The sequence below is a fragment of the Sorex fumeus genome, unplaced genomic scaffold (genome assembly GCF_029834395.1).
Source record: "Sorex fumeus unplaced genomic scaffold, SorFum_2.1 ptg000055l, whole genome shotgun sequence".
Taxonomy (NCBI): domain Eukaryota; kingdom Metazoa; phylum Chordata; class Mammalia; order Eulipotyphla; family Soricidae; genus Sorex; species Sorex fumeus.
In genome coordinates, this window is record NW_026606112.1 from 19,134,681 (window position 1) to 19,152,968 (window position 18,288).

Genomic DNA, 18,288 nt, shown 5'->3' on the forward strand with positions numbered 1-18,288 from the left:
GTGGGGGGTGGGAGAGAAGGTTGGCATCAAACACATCAAAACAATGTGGTTCCAGGATTCCTGGAGAGGCTGCATGCAAGGCAAGTTCCTCACCTCCTGTACTGTACATATTTAGCCCCGAAACACACTCTTTTCATTGTAGTTGCTAACCTGTTTAAGCACACTATTCACTCAAATCACGTCCTGCTGATTTTCACAGCGCGCCATCCCATCCTATTAAGGTCTGCTGTTTATGATTATGCAGAGTTTTAGTGGAAAAACCCTAAAGGATGCCTTTGACATAAAGTCTTTAGTCTTAAGTTCAGTCTTGTCACCATCTTCCAGACCATAGAACATTTTGAGGAAAGGGAGCCTCATTCTAAAAGTGTGGACATTTGTGTGCACGTACTGGGGCTATTCCATGGGCTCCTTTGTATCTATAAAATGCTTCCTGAACCGCGGATAAAGAGCACAGCACTTTTTGTGGAAGTGAAAAGACACCTATCACTTAATGCCTGAACATCCACCAAGGAGGAAAATGGATAAATGCTTACATATTAAAGCACCAGAAAGCTGTTTTTTAAAAATTGAACTAAAGCTACACTATCAGTATGGACAAATGATAAAAATCCTAATGTTGTGCAATGAAAAAACACTGTTCATTGCACAATGTTGCGCAATGAACATATGAAGCATATCACCATCTTTGTAAAATTCATGAAACAATCCGCAAAGAGGTGATATAAGTTGGTTTTAATTAAACAACATAGGCTCTCTCTATATATATGTGTATATATATATATATATTTGCATACATGTACAGTTTCAGGATCAAGGTTAACCCAGGTGAGAGAGGGGAGGAGATTTGGAAAGATATAAAGTGGTCTCCCCTAGGATAAGTAAAGTAAGTAAAGTAAAGGCCCTCCCGTTGATCGTCGATTTGCTCGAGTGGGCCCAGTAACGTCTCCATTGGAGACTTTATTGTTACTGTGTTTGGCATATCGAATACTCTCGGTAGCTTGCCGGGCTCTCCGAGAGGGGCGGAGGAATCGAACTCGGGTCGGACATGTTGGTTGCGTGCAAGGCAGACGCCCTACCCGCTGTGCTATCGCTCCAGCCCCCTAGGATAAGAGTATTTTATTTTTCTTTTTAATGTAAAGATAGATGTGGTAAGATTTTCTCAAATTGAGGTCACTATTATGTGTGTACCTATATTTTTATGAATGTATAAAATAATTAAGTGAAAAAGAAAGTGAGTTAAACTTTATTTCCTCAAAGGAGCTACTGTTTCTTCCCATCTGATAATGATATCCCTATTTTTCAATAGCTTTCCAGTTTTATCCTTTTTTTTGGGTAAAAGTCCTTAGTTCAGATGAAATTGTTAGAAGTTTCTAATATAGACAACCAATAATCAGTTGGTTGCTCTGGAGCTCTGCTTACTTACATGTTCTCTAAGCTCAGAACAGATTCCCAATCATTCCTCCTCAGGTGAAAATTACTGATGAAACTAATCAAAAATTCATTTTGACTGGAATGCCAGGAAGCTACAGCCAGAGTTCAATATTTATGTCAACACCTCTGGTTTGAAAAGTTATGCAGTGTGTCATTTCCTCCTGGTTCTGCTTTGATGGTTTCTTTCTCTTCAAGAATTTGAAGGTAATCAAATGACCCATCTTCCCTAATTGACAAGCATTAAAAGCTCTCATCAAGTTTAAATTGGCATCTCTTAACTGTGTTCCCTTTGACTATTCTGAGCAATAGAAACATGGCAGTGTTTATATTTAGCAAAAAATAATTTTAATAGAAATATAGAAGAAAATTTTTAAGAAGCAAGTCTCTCTTAGAAGAAAAATAATAAATGACTAAAAACAACTACATATAGAAACGATCTGATATTTGAAATGTAATAATTTTAGATACATTACCATCCTGAGAATTATCTACATCTATTTCTAGGCTCAATGCCTTCTGTAAAAGCCCATATTCTCTCTCGGTCTCTGTCTCTTTCTGTCTGTCTCTCTCAATATCTTGTTCCTCCCTCCCCTTATTTCTCCCTCTCTCTCATCTCTCTCCTCATATTTCCTAAAGCAACGTTTTACTTCTACAAAAAAAATTAAAAACGACATTAGACAATACCATAGAAATTCCCTTAGATTACTGACCAACACATGCACTTAATATGTTCCATGGATAATATTGTGTTCTTAAAAACAGTGGAGATATTTTAGCAGCATTTTTATGAATGCACTTAAGTTTAGATATTTTATACTAACATACATTCATTTGTTACAACAGAAAAAGTGGTACTCTACTTATAAAAATGTCACATTTTGTTAGAGAAGCCTATCCAATAGAACACTGCAATTGGCCATTCTAATATACAAAAATTCAAATCATGGTTCCCAGAAGATTAAAAATATTCCGATTATGTAAATATGGTTTGTCAAACATGAAACATATTTGAAGTTATTAAATTATTAAATACAGTTTTGCCAAAGATAGATAAATGGTTACAACAATTGTATTTGGTTCTTCATTTTTAGTTATATATTACTTTGAGTGATACAGGCAACTACTTACCACATCAACTGAAAGACAGCTACCTGGTGTGTTTAGTCTCAGAGAAATCACCAACTTTCTTTTTTTTAATTTTTTAAAAATTTTTATTAGTGAAACACCATGAGGTACAGTTGTAGACTTACAAATTTTTGTGCTTGGGTTTCAGTTATACAATGATCGAGTACCCATCCTTCCACCAGTGCCCATTCTCCACCACCACGAATACCAGTATCCCTCCCACCCCCATTCGTCCCCATCCCACCCTGCCTCTCTCTCTCCTTTTGGGTGCTGTGGTTTGCAAAAGAGGCATTGAGTGGCAATCATATTCGGTCCATAGTCTACCTTCAGCATGCTTCTCCCATCCTGGGAGGATCCTCCCAACATCCTTTATTTTGAAATCACCAACTTTCAGGAGAATATTAAGTTTTGCTTACTGGATCTGCACCCACACTCCTTGTCATCTCGTAGCACACATTCAGGCATCACCAGGGCAGGCTAGATAATAGTTAATATTGACTAAAGAATTCTTTACATAGGAGCTAGAGTGGTCTAAGCTTAAAAGTTACTCATCATCAACTCTTTTCCACAATGTCTTTTTCCCCCTTTAAAAGAAACAATCAACCTTCTTATTTTGGCACCATTGCTCCCACTAAGGAAAGAGCGTGTGCAAACATATCAGTGAGGATATATAATGAGCTGGGAACAATGGAAGACTTCTCTTGAAGTCTTCAAGTCTTGAAGACAGTTGAGTTGGAAGAGGGAATTTCAGGGCAAAACAGAGATTGAAGAAAAGGTAGAATGAAGCAAAAAAGTTGGGTTGACTACTATGACCTATTGTGACAATTAAACTGCATATATCAATCTGCCTTATTAACCTTATCAACTGAGCTCACAAAGGAACAATAATCTAGATGACTTTTTGAAGAGGCTAATTTTAACAGAGGTCAGTTGTTAAATAATCTTTTAAAGCAGTCTATGACATTTGGTAGGAGAGAGGAATGGGATAAAATTTGGAAAGTTCAAACAAAAAAATTGTAAAAACAATGGTAAAATAATAGTGAAGTTTTATCAGGAAGGTTATCAGGCCTGAAAAGCCCAGTGGAAACAAGTCCAAAACATAATTGGATAAGAGTAAAGGTTGATGAGACACCAAGAAAGATTGATTACTAAAGTCAGCAGAGTTGTCCATCTCTAGAAATGCATAGGGAAAGAAAAGATACCCCTCAGGGCTGATAGATTTATTTATCTGCACAAAATCACACAGAATGACTTCCATTAAGAACTTGTAATCAAAAATATGCAAAGAGGACCTAATATGCACACAGACTATTGTTTAAATAGATTGAAAAATTAATTCTAGAATTTCCAATAAACAATAAATCAACACATTGGCTCTGTGAATGAATCTAAGACTAAGATGAAGTGAATTCATCTAATAAATGCCCTGTTTATCTATAGGGCAGAGTTTGGACTCCAAGAATATATGATAAACTCTTTATTAGTCCAAGAGTCAGGAAATGAAGTGCTCCAGCTAATCAAATATTTTTGTTAATTGTTACCACATGCAGAAGGATTACAATTTTTTAAAGAATGAGAATAAATTAAAATACACTTAACACTGAAACTAAACTGATTATAATTTAATCTTTCTCTAATTATTCAGAATGCATTTCAGGGTCATCAAGAGAAGCATAAATTATCAGGGCTTGATGATTGTGCAGGAAGTCACAGTTTTTCTAAAATTCTGGCTAATAGACACTGGGTAACAAAGAATTCACTGCAATAGATACATTTGGAGGATTTATGTGCTAGGCATTTCACTAGGATCTGAAGTGCATCATTAATCCTTGCCCAAAATAAAATTTCACTGATGATGAACTGACATTCATAGCATAAGAATAACTTCTCCAAGGTTATACAACATGAAAAGGAACCTGAGCTAGTTTTGAACACAGAACTATCTGTCTTTAAAGAATGGGCTCTTTCTTCATGTCAAGCACACAAATCCTTGTCATATGAATACATTCATAAAAGTTGCTTCCTGTATATATAAAACTTACTCATGGCAAATATGTCATGCTTCTTGTTTTGGCAGAAGAGCTGAAAGATCGCTCTAAGCCATTCATGACACTGTTACTATATATTCACGAGGGTAGTCAACTTTGCCCATGAACTTTTTTTGTTTTGTTTTGGGACCATACCCAGCAGTGCTCAAAAGTTTCTCCTAACTCTTCCTCAAGAATTATTCCTGGCAGGCTCATGTCACCATGTGGAATATTGGGGATCCAACCCAGGTAGGCCACATGAAATGCAAACACCTTACCTGCTGTACTACTTCTCTAGCTCCTGGCCATAAAATATTTTTAAGGTATATTTTCCCTCAAATGAAAGGCTAATAACTCATTTGAAGGTTCAAGGATAAAGCCTGGACTTCATCAGGAAAAGAAACACAAAATCAACATAGCCTCAGCTGCATAACACAGTAATCTACTAAGAAATATGTAAATGAACCCATTTTATATATGTAATCATCTCATTATCTGCAATGGTCTAATCTAGTGATCTTCGACCATTCTTCCAAGAAGTGGTGCCAGTTCACAGATGTAGATGAGTTAAAAACCACTGATCCATAAATAAGTGGTTTAAATATTGTTTATAAAAATTTGACCATGGACCAATATGCAGGGCAAGCACCTGTCCACTGAGGTAAAAAGATTGAAAGACACTGGACAATCTTTCTATTATACCATTTATTTCTAGCATTGAAACATTTGATCTGTCTTCTACTCATAGGAGGACATGATTATCTAAAATTACTTAAAATTTTAGTCTGGGTTTACATCCATTAAAGGAAGTAGCCCATTTGCTTGAGGAGACAGAGTAATTTCTTCCACAGATATAATAACTTCTTCCTCCCATCCTCTAATTTTTTGGTCCTTAACTCATTAACTTTCACCTTATGGTTTCTCACCCACCTTTACTCACCAGCACCAACTAAAATTCTTCAAGGTCCAAATGCCTTTTCCACCCATTACGCTTTCACTTATCTCTAAAGCAAGCTGTGAATCCTATAATGGAATTTTACAAACAAGGGGGGAATGTGGCTGAACTTCCGAATGGCACAAAATAATCTCAGGCCATGATACTGTTTCATTAGCTAATCTCATTCACACACCAAACACTCTGCTATGGTAGAGATGACCCTATTCAGAAAGACAGGCATCCCTCCCCTCCACCCCTGCCCCCAAACCTCTGCACATAACATTTACTGATAAGCCTAAGAATTACTTTCCATTCCAGAAGAGACCGTTTTCATCACTTGCACCAGCTGATATTTTTATTCTATTGAAGAAACTCCACCTAAACAGTAACTTGGGGGCGTGGGGTGGGGGTGCAGGATTAGAGTAAGCTCTGTGTTTAAAAGTTCAGAAGATCAGGGGAAAATATAATAAATCTTCCAACTAATGAGGAGAGAATTACTCAGAATTTCAAGGGGATAGCAGAGAATGTGATTTCAAAAATGTTGCAATTTGATCCTTCCTTTAACTCAGCCCTTCTCATACAAAGTTAAATTTAGGCGTTTGCCTTGCACGCAGCCAACATGGTCAACCCGAGTTCAATTCCTCTGCCCCTCTCAGAGAGCCTGGCAAGCTACCGAGAGTATCTCGCCCGCACGGCAGAGCCTGGAAAGTTCCCCGTGACGTATTCGATATGCCAGACACAGTAACAACAAAGTCTCCAATGGAGACGTTACTGGGCCTGCTCGAGCAAATCGACGAACAACGGGAGGGCCTTTACCTTACCTTAGCTAAAATTATTATACTGTCTAACTGAATTAAATTTTGTTTATGGAAAAGCTTGAAAATTATACTTAACTGTCTTAAAACATGATAATTTAGGTGGTAGGTGCTAGCCATGCTATTTTAAAAGGTGATTCCCCTGTGCATATTGTATCTGCAGTGGAGTTGTTCAGCTGAGTTTCTTACTCTAATGCTAGGAACTGATTTGTTCATTCGATTTTGCCTGAGAGATTTTATGCTCTCTACACTAACTTTGTTAAACTTGAATCTGAGCTGACCCTTCTGATTTGGAATGCCAAAGGATATCTTTCTTAGGGGTAGCAAGTCAGGTTCATTTTCAATATGAGTGAATAGAAGAGGAAACACATGGAGTGAAGGTTAAGAAAATGTTTCCTTGAATCAAAATCAATAGAAAGAGTTCATTGAAGAACAAGATCTAATTTTATGTCCAGATAAGAAAGGCATTCAAATTTCAAGTTAAGTCATTGAGTTAGAATGAAGAAAAAAATTTTCAGGCAATTACTTACCAGTTCTTAGACGTAATTTTATAGCCTCAGAAAGTACAAAGAGTTCTAATAAAATATGATCATAAAATCTGATCATAAAGCATAATCCTTGACATCCCTGCCTACAAAGAATATTTTGAGGATCATATAATTCTTAAACTGGATGAATCCCAACAGACTAGTTAGTTTGGGGCTAGAAAGATAGTACAGGAAGCAATGTGCTTGCCTTGTAGCAGTCAGCCCAGGTTTAATTCCCAGCATCACATATGGTTCCCTGAGCACCACCAGTAGTGACTCCTGAGCATATAACCTGGAGTAAGCTCTGAGCATCACCAGGTTTGGCCTAAAAACTGAAAAATGATAATAATTTTAAATCATTCATTAGTATGTTAAGTGTTTTCACATTTCAAATGAAGAAACTGAGACATGAAGAGGTTAAGTGTATACAAAATTTAGAAAAAAAAAAACTTTGGCATATATCTCAATTATTTTCACCACAAATCAGAGTTGAAGACAGGATCAGCTCCCATGCATAAGAGTAGTACATAAAAATTATTTTAACAGTAAAAGTAATCTCTTATCCCTTTAAAGTTAAAAAAATAAAAACAATGATGCAAATCTTTTATTTCATTAATAACCCTTTAATTCATTTTTCTTGGTGATTTATTTAGAATGGCTTCTGTAGTCATTCACTAAACATTTACTGAGCACTTACTGAATAAGCACACAGTCCAAAACTCCAAAATTCTATTCTGGTTGATTTATAAAGTGGCAAATAAATCTTTAGATATGCTATTCCTGCATATGAATACTTATACAATTTAACAAATTATCTTCTCCTAAAAATGGTTTCCTTCCTTATAATTGGTATTTTCTGCAAGAATCATGAGATGAGAGAGGAGAGAGTCCAGTTGATAGGGACCTTACCTCGCATGTGACTGATGTGGATTCGATCCCCCACAACCCATAGGGTTCCCCAAGCCTGCCAGGAGTGATCTTGGAGTGCAGAGTCAGGAATTAAACCCTGAACACAACTGTACTTGTACCCCTCGCTACAGCCAAACAAACAAAAAAGAATCTAAGTGTCTCTCCAGTTCGATCCAGCCAATTGTTTTCTTCAACAAGTGCTTATCTGTGACAGGGCTGCAGGAATGCAGGAACTGATAATGGTGCCAATTTTTAGCAGGTTTATTCATAATATTGCTGATTTTCATCTACCTAGTGTTGGACTTGTTACTGGCAAAGCAATAGCAGTAGTAGTTAACCAGTAATTCTCCCAGGTGCAAGTGAGAAAATTCCTGGGAAAGCTGGCAGAAACAGTATTCATGTCACTATAGAGCCTAGCAATGTCAATGTTATAAATAGGTAAAAGAAAACCCCATGGAAGAAGGCCACAGTACTGCTGAGATTAATAAGGTCTGATGATGAGCACTGCAGATCCAGAAACTCCTCTTTTTAGTTCATCCAGAGCTAATCACCATGGATGAACTTACAGGGCCTTGATTTACATAGCATAATGTCAGTTATTAATTTTTAATAGGAAAGAGTGCTTCCCTAGCCTTAAAAGCTCGTGTTAAGCTCCCTGAGTAATACTGGTCAGCTAGCTGTTCTAGGCACTTTTTGAATGAGCCTTGAGCTGCCCAATGGGATTCTTGTTAACACAATGATCCTAGCAACCCCTGTCAAACGCTAAGATAAAATCTACCAGCCCTGTTCCAAAGTGGTGTTTTTTTTCACTCTCCAGATCTCTTGAGAGGCCAGATAGTAATCAGGTTATTTTGGAGATCAGAAAACAAGAACAAATATAAGCAGACACTTGAGGACCATTTTCCCTCCAGTCCTAGGGAAAAACCTGAATTTACCCTGTCTAGATTCCAGTAGCATTCTCACTGCTTGAATATTCCAGCACTGTTCTTTTCTAGAACAAGCTGAAAATATCCTATCGCTTTGAATTCCTGTCTTCATTTCCTTTGGATGTATATTCAGAAGTAGTATTGCTAAATCATAGGGTAGTTCCATTTTTAACTTTTAAAGAAACTCCATTCTGTTTTCCATAGTGGCTAAAATTTACATTTCCACCAACAATGCATAAGTATTCCCTGATCTCCACATGCTGTCAATGTTATCACTTGCTTTCTTAATGATAGTCAAGAGATACCAATACTGTCATATTTATTATAGTCATAATACCAAAGATACAGAGACAATCTATGTATCCATCAACTTTAAATACATAAATTGCAAATTGTGAGAGACACAAAATATACATGTACGCATATGCACAGACATTATACCGCATGCACACAATAAAGCATTATTCTGATGTGAAGTAAGGAAATCCTGACATTTTCAACAATATGAATAAACCTTAAAAGAATCACGCTTTATGAGATATGTCAGCTGAATAAGACAAAAGTCACATGATATCCATCATGTAGAACAACAACAAAAAAGATAACTTGTAAAAGCAGAGTAAAATGGTACTTTTTAGACACAGAAGTGGGAAAATTGTAGAAATATTCTTCCCAACAACAAACTCAGAACTGGTTAACACTTAAGTTCCACGCAACACAGTGATTATACCCAATGTTAAAAGTTACCAAGAGACTAGATCTCAATTCTGCTTGAAAGTAGAGGTAATTTTTAATAAAGGTGTTAACTAACATTAAAATTGTAATTGTATTGCTACGTGTAAACACATAGAGTCAACATATTATGCCCACTTAGGTTAAACATTTTGGGGGAACTGGAGTACAAAAAAAAATAAAAACCTCACACACTCTATGTCAATTGTATATAACTTTTTAAATCATTGTCAAAACCTTCACGCTATCCCCCATTTTCAAGATCTTCAAATAGGAAAAGTAAAATTTCCTCAGATAAATTTGACTCCAACCATTTTGCAGGCCCCTTTTACAATTTTAAAAAGTAAGCTTCCATTTGCTTTTGGAATAATCTAAAATATTTACAGACATTAAGGAAGTAATAAATTTACTAGGAATCTGTATTGGAGTAACTTAAGGAAAGAGCAATTGGAGGTGAAGTTCAAAGAAGCCCAGAGGCCTGTCCTTAGTGGGGGAACAGCGGTGAGTATTTGAATGCTATGCAAGCGAATAGAAAGAATGTTCTTCGCTTAGAATGCTCAAGGGCAGATCTCCTTTGTGTGCTCAAGGGCAGAGCTCCTTTGTGTGATCAAGCTGCTTCTCACATGGGCAGCCCCAGGGTCCCAGCTCCCACAAAGCAGCTGCACATGATCTTATGTTTCTAATAGGGTGCCCCTGCTGAATGGAAGTGTCTCTGATCATACCGGGATGCACCTTACCTGATAACCCAGGGGCACAACTTAACAATAACAGTGTGTGTGTGTGTGTGTGTGTGTGTGTGTGTGTATGAGAGAGAGAGATTGAGACAGAGAGGCAGAGAGACAAAGAGAGACAGAGACAGAGATTCTGAGTGCTGTTTACTGAGTACGAGGCCACCACTCTGTCATAGTTCATGTTCTCTGAAACTCTTAAGTGCAAAAGGGGTGGGTGGAGAACATGGGTGGAAGGAAGTAGACATTGGTGAAGGGTCAATATTGAAGCACTATTTGTATGAACCCCATTCATGAAGAATATTGTAACTTCACCATGACTAATTTCTTTTTAATGGGGGGGGACCCTAAGCAGATCCCATTATCACGGCAGTTTAAAAAATGCAACGAAATAAGAACCAGGGGATCTTGGATTTGTAGATGTTGAAATGATCCTGCTAATGAGAACCAAACCCCACCCTTTACAGAGAAAGCTGAGGTCCAAATTATGTATTTCGGCTAGAGTTTTAGATGCTCCTAAAAGTGTACATAAAATATATCACATATGTGAATTTTGTCATTTTATTTTGTCAACCAACTTTGCCAGTTGTCCCACTAAGAAGGGCGGAAGTTGACATTCGGAACATTCTAATGCTGATCCATGCAAAGGCACACTCCTAGAATACACGACTTGGTTCCAGTGTTCAATCTCCAAAAGTACAGGGCAGAAATGCAGGCATTCTACCCTGTCACACTCCAAAGGTAAGTTTGCCAGCAGACAGAAATAAGAAATAGCCTTTGAAGGTAAACTATAAACCCAAACCGAGTCTATGTGTGGCCTAAGTATGTAAATAGGTAATGTAAATATATATTATAAATAGGTTCTTAGCAACTATTCAAATCTTTCAGCCCAGATGTCGACATAGTAACAATTATGTGCAGCTGCTGAATCTGGTAATTCTGAATTCTAAACCTGTCTCTGACCACCCAGGGCAGCGGAGAGCAATGATATCAAGTAATGACTTCCCCACATAGACCCAAAGTCAAACAAGTATGTTCCAAGAAGCTCACCTGAGCCCAAAGATGAACTGCTTCACTGGGACAAAGCGACAAAGGTCTCCTTTGAGAAGCAGTAAAAGAACAGATGTCGAGCGGGACTCTACCCTCGGGTAGCTGGATCTCGATTCTGAGCTGCAATGGATTTTTAATTGGTCCGTTTTTCTAAAAGGTCAACATATTAACCTCTGAGATCTTTCCTTAATTCTTGGGATTTTTTAAATGCACATTTCAAAAAGCACAGGTGCTTAACACATTTTGTCCAGTTAAATGAGCCTCTGTGATCTGAAATTGGCCAAGGCAGGTGGCTGCCAGACCTGCACTTCTTTGGGAAATGGATGTATTTCTCCTTTCCTGGCTCTCCATGGGAAGGGGAAGAGGCTAGGGGAGGGAGATGCTGACAGGTGACAGCAGGGTGATTCTGTGCTCAGCATCTTGTCTTGGTGGTATACTCAAGCTGCAAGATTTATAACCTTCTTGTTACAATGCATCAGCTTCCACACTTTCAGTGAAGTCTTCAATAACTTTGATGACATCTTGCTGAGGGGTTTTGTCATTAAAAGCCTAAAGCTGGTCATTAACAAACCTTCTCTACAATCATCTACCGCTGTGCTAACTCAGGCATGGATCTGACTGGAAAGTTGGGCTGGCTCAGAAACTTTCCAGAAGGCAGAGCTGGTTTTTTTGTGTTTTTTTTTTCATATGTGACGTATATTTTTCTAGAGGAAAAAAATGGTAACCAATTGTTTAATCATTAATTTTTTCATTGTCCGTTGTCTAGACCTTCTCTGGTAGTCACCTTCGAATTCAACTAATATGTAAGGAGCATCAAGTTTTCTGTGGGAATAGTGTGGGAACTGAAGGTGGAGTTATGAAAACAACACAGTTCCCAAACAGGTCTTAACCCTACTCCCCAAAATTAGCCATTGCAGAATCCTCATAATCCTCAAGGCTCTAGGATTTGTAAGAATGATCTTGTTCATTTTTCGAACATGAAATGATACATGTTCTTACTATCCTCATTTTAAAGACCAGATGTCTCACTCTTTCTTTGAAATTTTCCTGGGCTTAAGAGAAACAGAGCCAAATCAAATACATTTTAAATGCTTGTCTGACTTCAAGCTTGCTCATGATCTGCAAACAAACAGCACGGGGTATAGAAAAGAGGCAAAGGGGTGGCACTGCAGAGTGATAAGAGATCAGGAGTCTGATGAAGGACAGGCACAAAGTAAGAGATCAGGTTAGGCACTATCTAGCCACTTTGGGAAGAGTTTAGGTCATGGGTGAAGTACAGCCCACTGAGTATCATTTTCCTTGATTTCCTACACTTGCTCACTTCCCCAACAGCCTTAGATAACAGAGGTATCTCTCTCTCTCTCTCTCTCTCTCTCTCTCTCTCTCTCTCTCTCTCTCTCTCTGTGTGTGTGTTTGTGTGTGTGTGTATATGTTATCTAGGAAGTCAAACTTGCCTGTTGGTTCTAAAGCAACAAGGATTGATGCAAATTTCTTAATACCATAAAGATTCCTATAGTATGAGAAAGCTGGACTCCTTGAAGATGATGACTTCCTGATTTAAAAACTTACATGGTGCTCGCTTCGGCAGCACATATACTAAAATTGGAACAATACAGAGAAGATTAGCATGGCCCCTGCGCAAGGATGACACGCAAATTCGTGAAGCGTTCCATATTTTTCAGCATGTCTGATTTGGGGGGGGGGGGGTAAACTCTAAATAATAGTGGTGAATCTTTTATTGAAACAATGAATCTAATCAAAGCAGATAGAGTGTTGACTGGAATTCATCTGCCCCACAGGGACTGGGAGGGGTGGGGGATGGGTTTTTATTGGGGTTCTTCATGGTAAAAAATGGGTTTTGGTAAAGGGAAAGGTGCTTGATATTTGCATGACTGAGACCTAAACCTGAAAGCTTTGTAACCTTTCCCATGGTGATTCAATAAATAAATAAATAAATAAAAATAAATAAATAAATAAAAATAAAAATAAAAAAATAAAAAATAAATTAAAAAAAAAAACTTACATGGTAGAGCAATGCTCGCTAGCCAGTTAGCTGACTGTTGTATCTACAACCAATGTCTTGGGTTTTTTTTTACCTGATCTGGCACCCCTCTGATGGCCATAATGACTCAAGGGTGCTGTTGCTGCTTTCTCAAGACTCTACAGGAGTCATCGCTTTTTTAAAAAATAAAATTAGTTTGTGTTGATAGTCTTAAATGTTTTGTAGGAATTGTTTTGTAGGAATTATTGTTACGCTGACTAAGCACTGACTATGGCTTACCCTCAGGAGGCATGGGACGTGGGGAAGGAGTGTCTAAGTGGAATCTTTACAAAAATATTATCCCATTCTCCTATACAAACAAATAGAAGGTTTGAAATATTTACCAGTTTACCAAAAACCCCTTACTGAACAAATGGTGGAAATCCAGCCTGGTTATGTTTGCTACTTCACTTTTTTTTTCTCTCTGCTGCATTTATTTCTCTTCTCTATCAGTACATGAATTAAAGCAACTCCTTCTTGAGGGGGACGGGACATGGTTCTGTGGTTCAATAAAAGCACTTCCTTGCAAGCATGAGGCTGAAAATGTGAAGCCCAGTGATATACATGTGTGCGGGGCAGAATCTCAGCACTCTACAGACGGGGAATTGTAGTGTTGTGACAAAGTGTATGAACTCCCGCATACCGCAGTGTGTGTGTGTGTGTGTGTGTGTGTGTGTGTGTGTGTGTGTGTATGAGAGAGAGAGAGAGAGAGAGCGAACACTACAACAAAAGTGTGAAACCCCCTGTATCCAGGAAAGAGGCATAGGCTCTGCAGCCAGAAGTACACCCTCCTATAAACATCACAGTTACCTGGTGAGCACTAACACCAGAGCATCCCCAAACACCTCAGCAAGAATGAGTGCAGCACCTCCCCCCTCCACACACATACACCATAATGGTTACAGATATAGTATCCACAACTAAAATGTAAACCCCACCCCCAGCAAGCACTGCAGCCAAATGTGCCAGCATCACAATTTTATGTGCAAAACTCACAGTCATGCCCAGAACAAAGGAAACCCAGGGGAGCGGGAAAGATGAACGGTGCTCAGCACCTACCTACATAAAGCCGCTGAAACAATGCCCAGATTCAGTGGCATTGTCTGATTTCTTTCTTTGTCTTGAAATGACCTTCTGCCTCTTATTTATTCTGAGTCTCAAAAGGAAACAGAAACATTAGCTTTCTTTTTACTGCTCAATTAATTGCTGTGGGGTTTGACCTGAAGAGATCAGCAAGAGTTCCAGGTGGACCCCATTGATCTAACTCAAGTGCCATGTGCCTATCTGCATTGTGGAGTGAATTGGAGGGGAGTCTGCGTTACTGGGAACTGCCATGCCTTCATCCATCTAACACCCCGGTGCCGGAAGGCTTATACCCGCGATCTTTAAGGCAAATGTCTTCCCCAGGGCCAGTTGTTTTAAATTGATCACAGGTGCTTCTTCCTAGAATAGTTCTCAACCATCGAGATCATCAGTGCTACCTTGGAGGAGTCTCAAGAAATCTGTTAGTAAATGCATCTCCGCTCTTATCAGAACGAAATGCGGCTAGCTGAGCCTTGTGCAATGTCACTGGCTCTGACGGCTCTTGCAAAAGGAGCGTGAAGCGTTTCCGAAGAACCAAGACCAGTCCAGAGTGTTACAGGTGAGAGAGTCGCTCTGCAGAGTGGTAGAGGAGCAAGCACTCCAAATCGGAAATTCTTGGACTCGCTAAGCTTATCAAAAATGATAGCAGTCCCCAAAATGACATGCATAGTCCGCCTTGTTTCAGGAAATATCACTCAACTGCTTTGTAATGAACAAATTTAGCTCTGGGAAACTCCTTTTTCTCATCTGTAAAATATGAGCAATGACCTCATAGCACTGCTCTGAAAATGAGGGGGGGAAGGAGTCACATGATGGTATCAATTAAGGTTGGTTTTCTTCCAAGTGATGGAAAGCCATTGCGAATCAAGCTGAGCAGAATGAACATTTAATTATAAGTAAAAGTGTCTGGAGAACATGTATTGGGTCTTAGGAAAAGCCAAAGCAAAGGTTCGAGTCCATCCTAAACTTTTGACAACTCTTCCCTGCCTCTCTCTATCTCACTATCCATAACGTTACATGGCAGAACTTAGCAAGCAACGGGCCACAGTGTTACACCCTCTGTCAATCCAAACTAAGAAGCAAATTTATTGATCCAAGTCTAATTACCAGGAAAGAAGTAGGTTTGGTTCATCTTATGTCATGTGCTACAACTACACCGAGTAACTTAATTTAAAAAACTGCATATGGACGTGTGAGGATATGGGTAAATGGATATTTACTGAAAGAAAAGAGATCATAGGGGGGCCAGAGTGATAGTACAGCAGGTCGGGGGTTTGTCTTGCAAGCGGCCGACCTGGGTTCCATCACTGGTGTCCCATATGATCCCCCAAGCACCACCAGGAGTAATTTCTGAGTGCAGATCCAGGAGTAACCTCTGAGCATCTCTGAATGTGACCCAAAAAGAAAATAAAAAGAGATCATATACTGAGTTTCCCTAAAGACTAAAATCTATTGTCCTCAATGATACATCATAAACAGTTATCACTGTATGCTGTTCAAAATAGTTATAATTGTATGTGGCTTCTTGATCAATATGTAGATTCTTCAAAAGACTACTTTAAAAATATATATACTCTTAAATGTGAATTAGAGTTACTCTAAATCATCTGAAGAATCAGTAAAGAGGGAGATGAAATGATAGTATATAGTTTGAGGGGTATGCCTAATATGCAGAGGACGTTAATTAGGTTTCCCAGCACCGCGTGGTCCCCAAAACAGTGGAGAATGTAGTCCAAGAGCCCAAACAAAGTAATACAAAGAATCTGTGAACAATTAATGTTTTAAGTGCATTAGTGGTTTTTCATTAACTTGATAAAAATAGAAATTCAGGAAAACAAAAATCAGGTTATTTCCTTATTCAACTCTCCACTCCTCCCCCTCAAATTACAGATCTTCTCTCACTTACCATCCTCTCCTTCAGTTCTGTCTATCTTTAAATTGTCTTGGATTTTGCTTAAAGATCTCTAAAATATCTGTTTAAAAATATAAGTAAAGGCAGCCCAGATGTAGAAAGGAGCACCAAATGGGGGGTATTGGAAGGATTCCCCCAGGATGGGAGAAGCATGCTGAGTCTAGACTCTAGACCGAATATGGTGCCACTCAATGCCTCTTTTGCAGGCCACAGCACCCAAAAGGAGAGAGAGAACAAAAGGGAGTTCCATGCCACAGAGGCAGGGCGGGATGAGGGGACAAGGGGCGGTGGGAGGGGTACGGGGATCAGAGGTGGTAGAAAATGGGCACTGGTGGAGGGATGGGTACTCGATCATTGTACAACGGAAACCCAAGCACAAAAAATTGTAAGTCTACAACTGTACCTCATGGTGTTTCACTAATAAAAAAAATTTAAAAAAATATATAAGTGACTGCACAAAGTATTCAAATCCACTTCAAATAGCAACAAAATACATTTATGTTAGTACTAAACACAACATCAAACTTGCAATAAAATCCATTTCTGCTTTCTTTTCCTTTCCTACAACTATAAAGAATGATTTTGTTTTAATATTGAGGTAACATTTGTTTACAAGTGTATATATTTCAAGGATACAACTTCATGTTCCTTCAAACTGTATATTACCATACCATGCCCTGCAGCCAAGTACCAATACCTTAGACCATTGAATCCCATCACTATTTCAATCCTCTTCTTCTTCCCTTCTGGTAACCTCAGTTCTGTGTCCAAGGATTAAGAGTCCAAGGATTCCTTTCCTTCGGCTATGCCTGGGCCCCTGCCTTGTTTCTTTATCTCACATCCAAGTGATATCTGGCATTTCTCTTTATCCCATTGACTTAGTTCACTTAGCAAAATACCCTACACATTTCTATCCATATTATTGCAAAAGAAACTATTTCATAGTTTCTTATAGCTGATTAATGTTCCATTGAGCAATACTAACACACATATATAATTTGTATATGTGTTTATATTTTCATATATTTTCTTTATCCACTTATGTTCAATAGGTACTTAGATTGCTACTATATCTTGGCTACTTTAAACTGCAATGAACATAGAAGTGCATATATCTTTTCAGATTAGCATGTTTAAACTCTTTAGATAGATATCTAGGAGTGGGCTTATTGGATCATATGATAGTTCAACTTTAAATATTGTGAGAAATATTTATATTGTTATTATAGAAAGGCTGGACCCATTAATATTGCCATCAACACTATATGAGAATTTCTTTAACTCCACATCCCACCACCACTTGTTTCTGGAATGAGGTGATGCAGTTCTGCATCTTTCATTTACATTTTCTGATAACTGATAACGACATTTGACATATGACTTTTTTATCCTTCATAGCAGGAGCTATTTTTGTGTTATAGTTGCTTCTGTGCAGGAACTTTTCAGTTTGATATAACCCCACTACACTTTGTTTGTTCTATTTGGGGCCATACCTGGTGGTCCTCAGGTCTTCAGACACCTCCTGGCTCTGTGTCCTGATGGTGTTTAGGGGATCATATGAGATGCTGAGGAATTGAACTCAGGTTTGTCGTGAGTGAGGCAGGTGCCCTACCCACTATCTCTCAAGCCCCCATGTACTTCTTTTTGCTTACCTTATCATTGTAAACAACCCCCCTCCCATTTATCATTGAAGCATTATAATAGCATGCAGTATTTTTCTATGCTTTCTTTGATCAGTTTTTGGTTTAGAATCTAACACTCAAGATTAGACACAATTAGACAAAAATAATCTTGTCTCCATTCTGAATTAACTTTTGTGCGTCATCTCAGATAGTGATCCTATTTTATTTGTTTGCATATGACTGTCCAGTTTTCCAATGCAACTTAAGACTTTTCTTTTTTTTCCATTTTATGCTCTTGGTGGGTTTTTTTGTTGTAAATCAATTCTCTATCTTTATAAACATTTACTTTTGGTCTTTCGATTCTATCTTTCTGGGTGTCTATATTTATGTCGATGCTACACTATTTTGATTATTACAGCTTTG

The 18,288-nt window shown here is 38.3% G+C and overlaps 1 protein-coding gene and 1 non-coding gene across 2 annotated transcripts in view; one reads left to right on the forward strand and one right to left on the reverse strand.

Moving 5' to 3' along the window:
* LOC130034010 (cytosolic beta-glucosidase) overlaps positions 1–18,288 on the reverse strand; it is a 117,913-nt gene that overhangs the window by 45,044 nt on the left and 54,581 nt on the right. The gene's annotated exons all lie outside the window — the stretch shown is intronic.
* On the forward strand, positions 12,780–12,886 carry LOC130034034 (U6 spliceosomal RNA). The gene has a single exon (XR_008794035.1). It is a non-coding gene; the product is annotated as a U6 spliceosomal RNA (small nuclear RNA).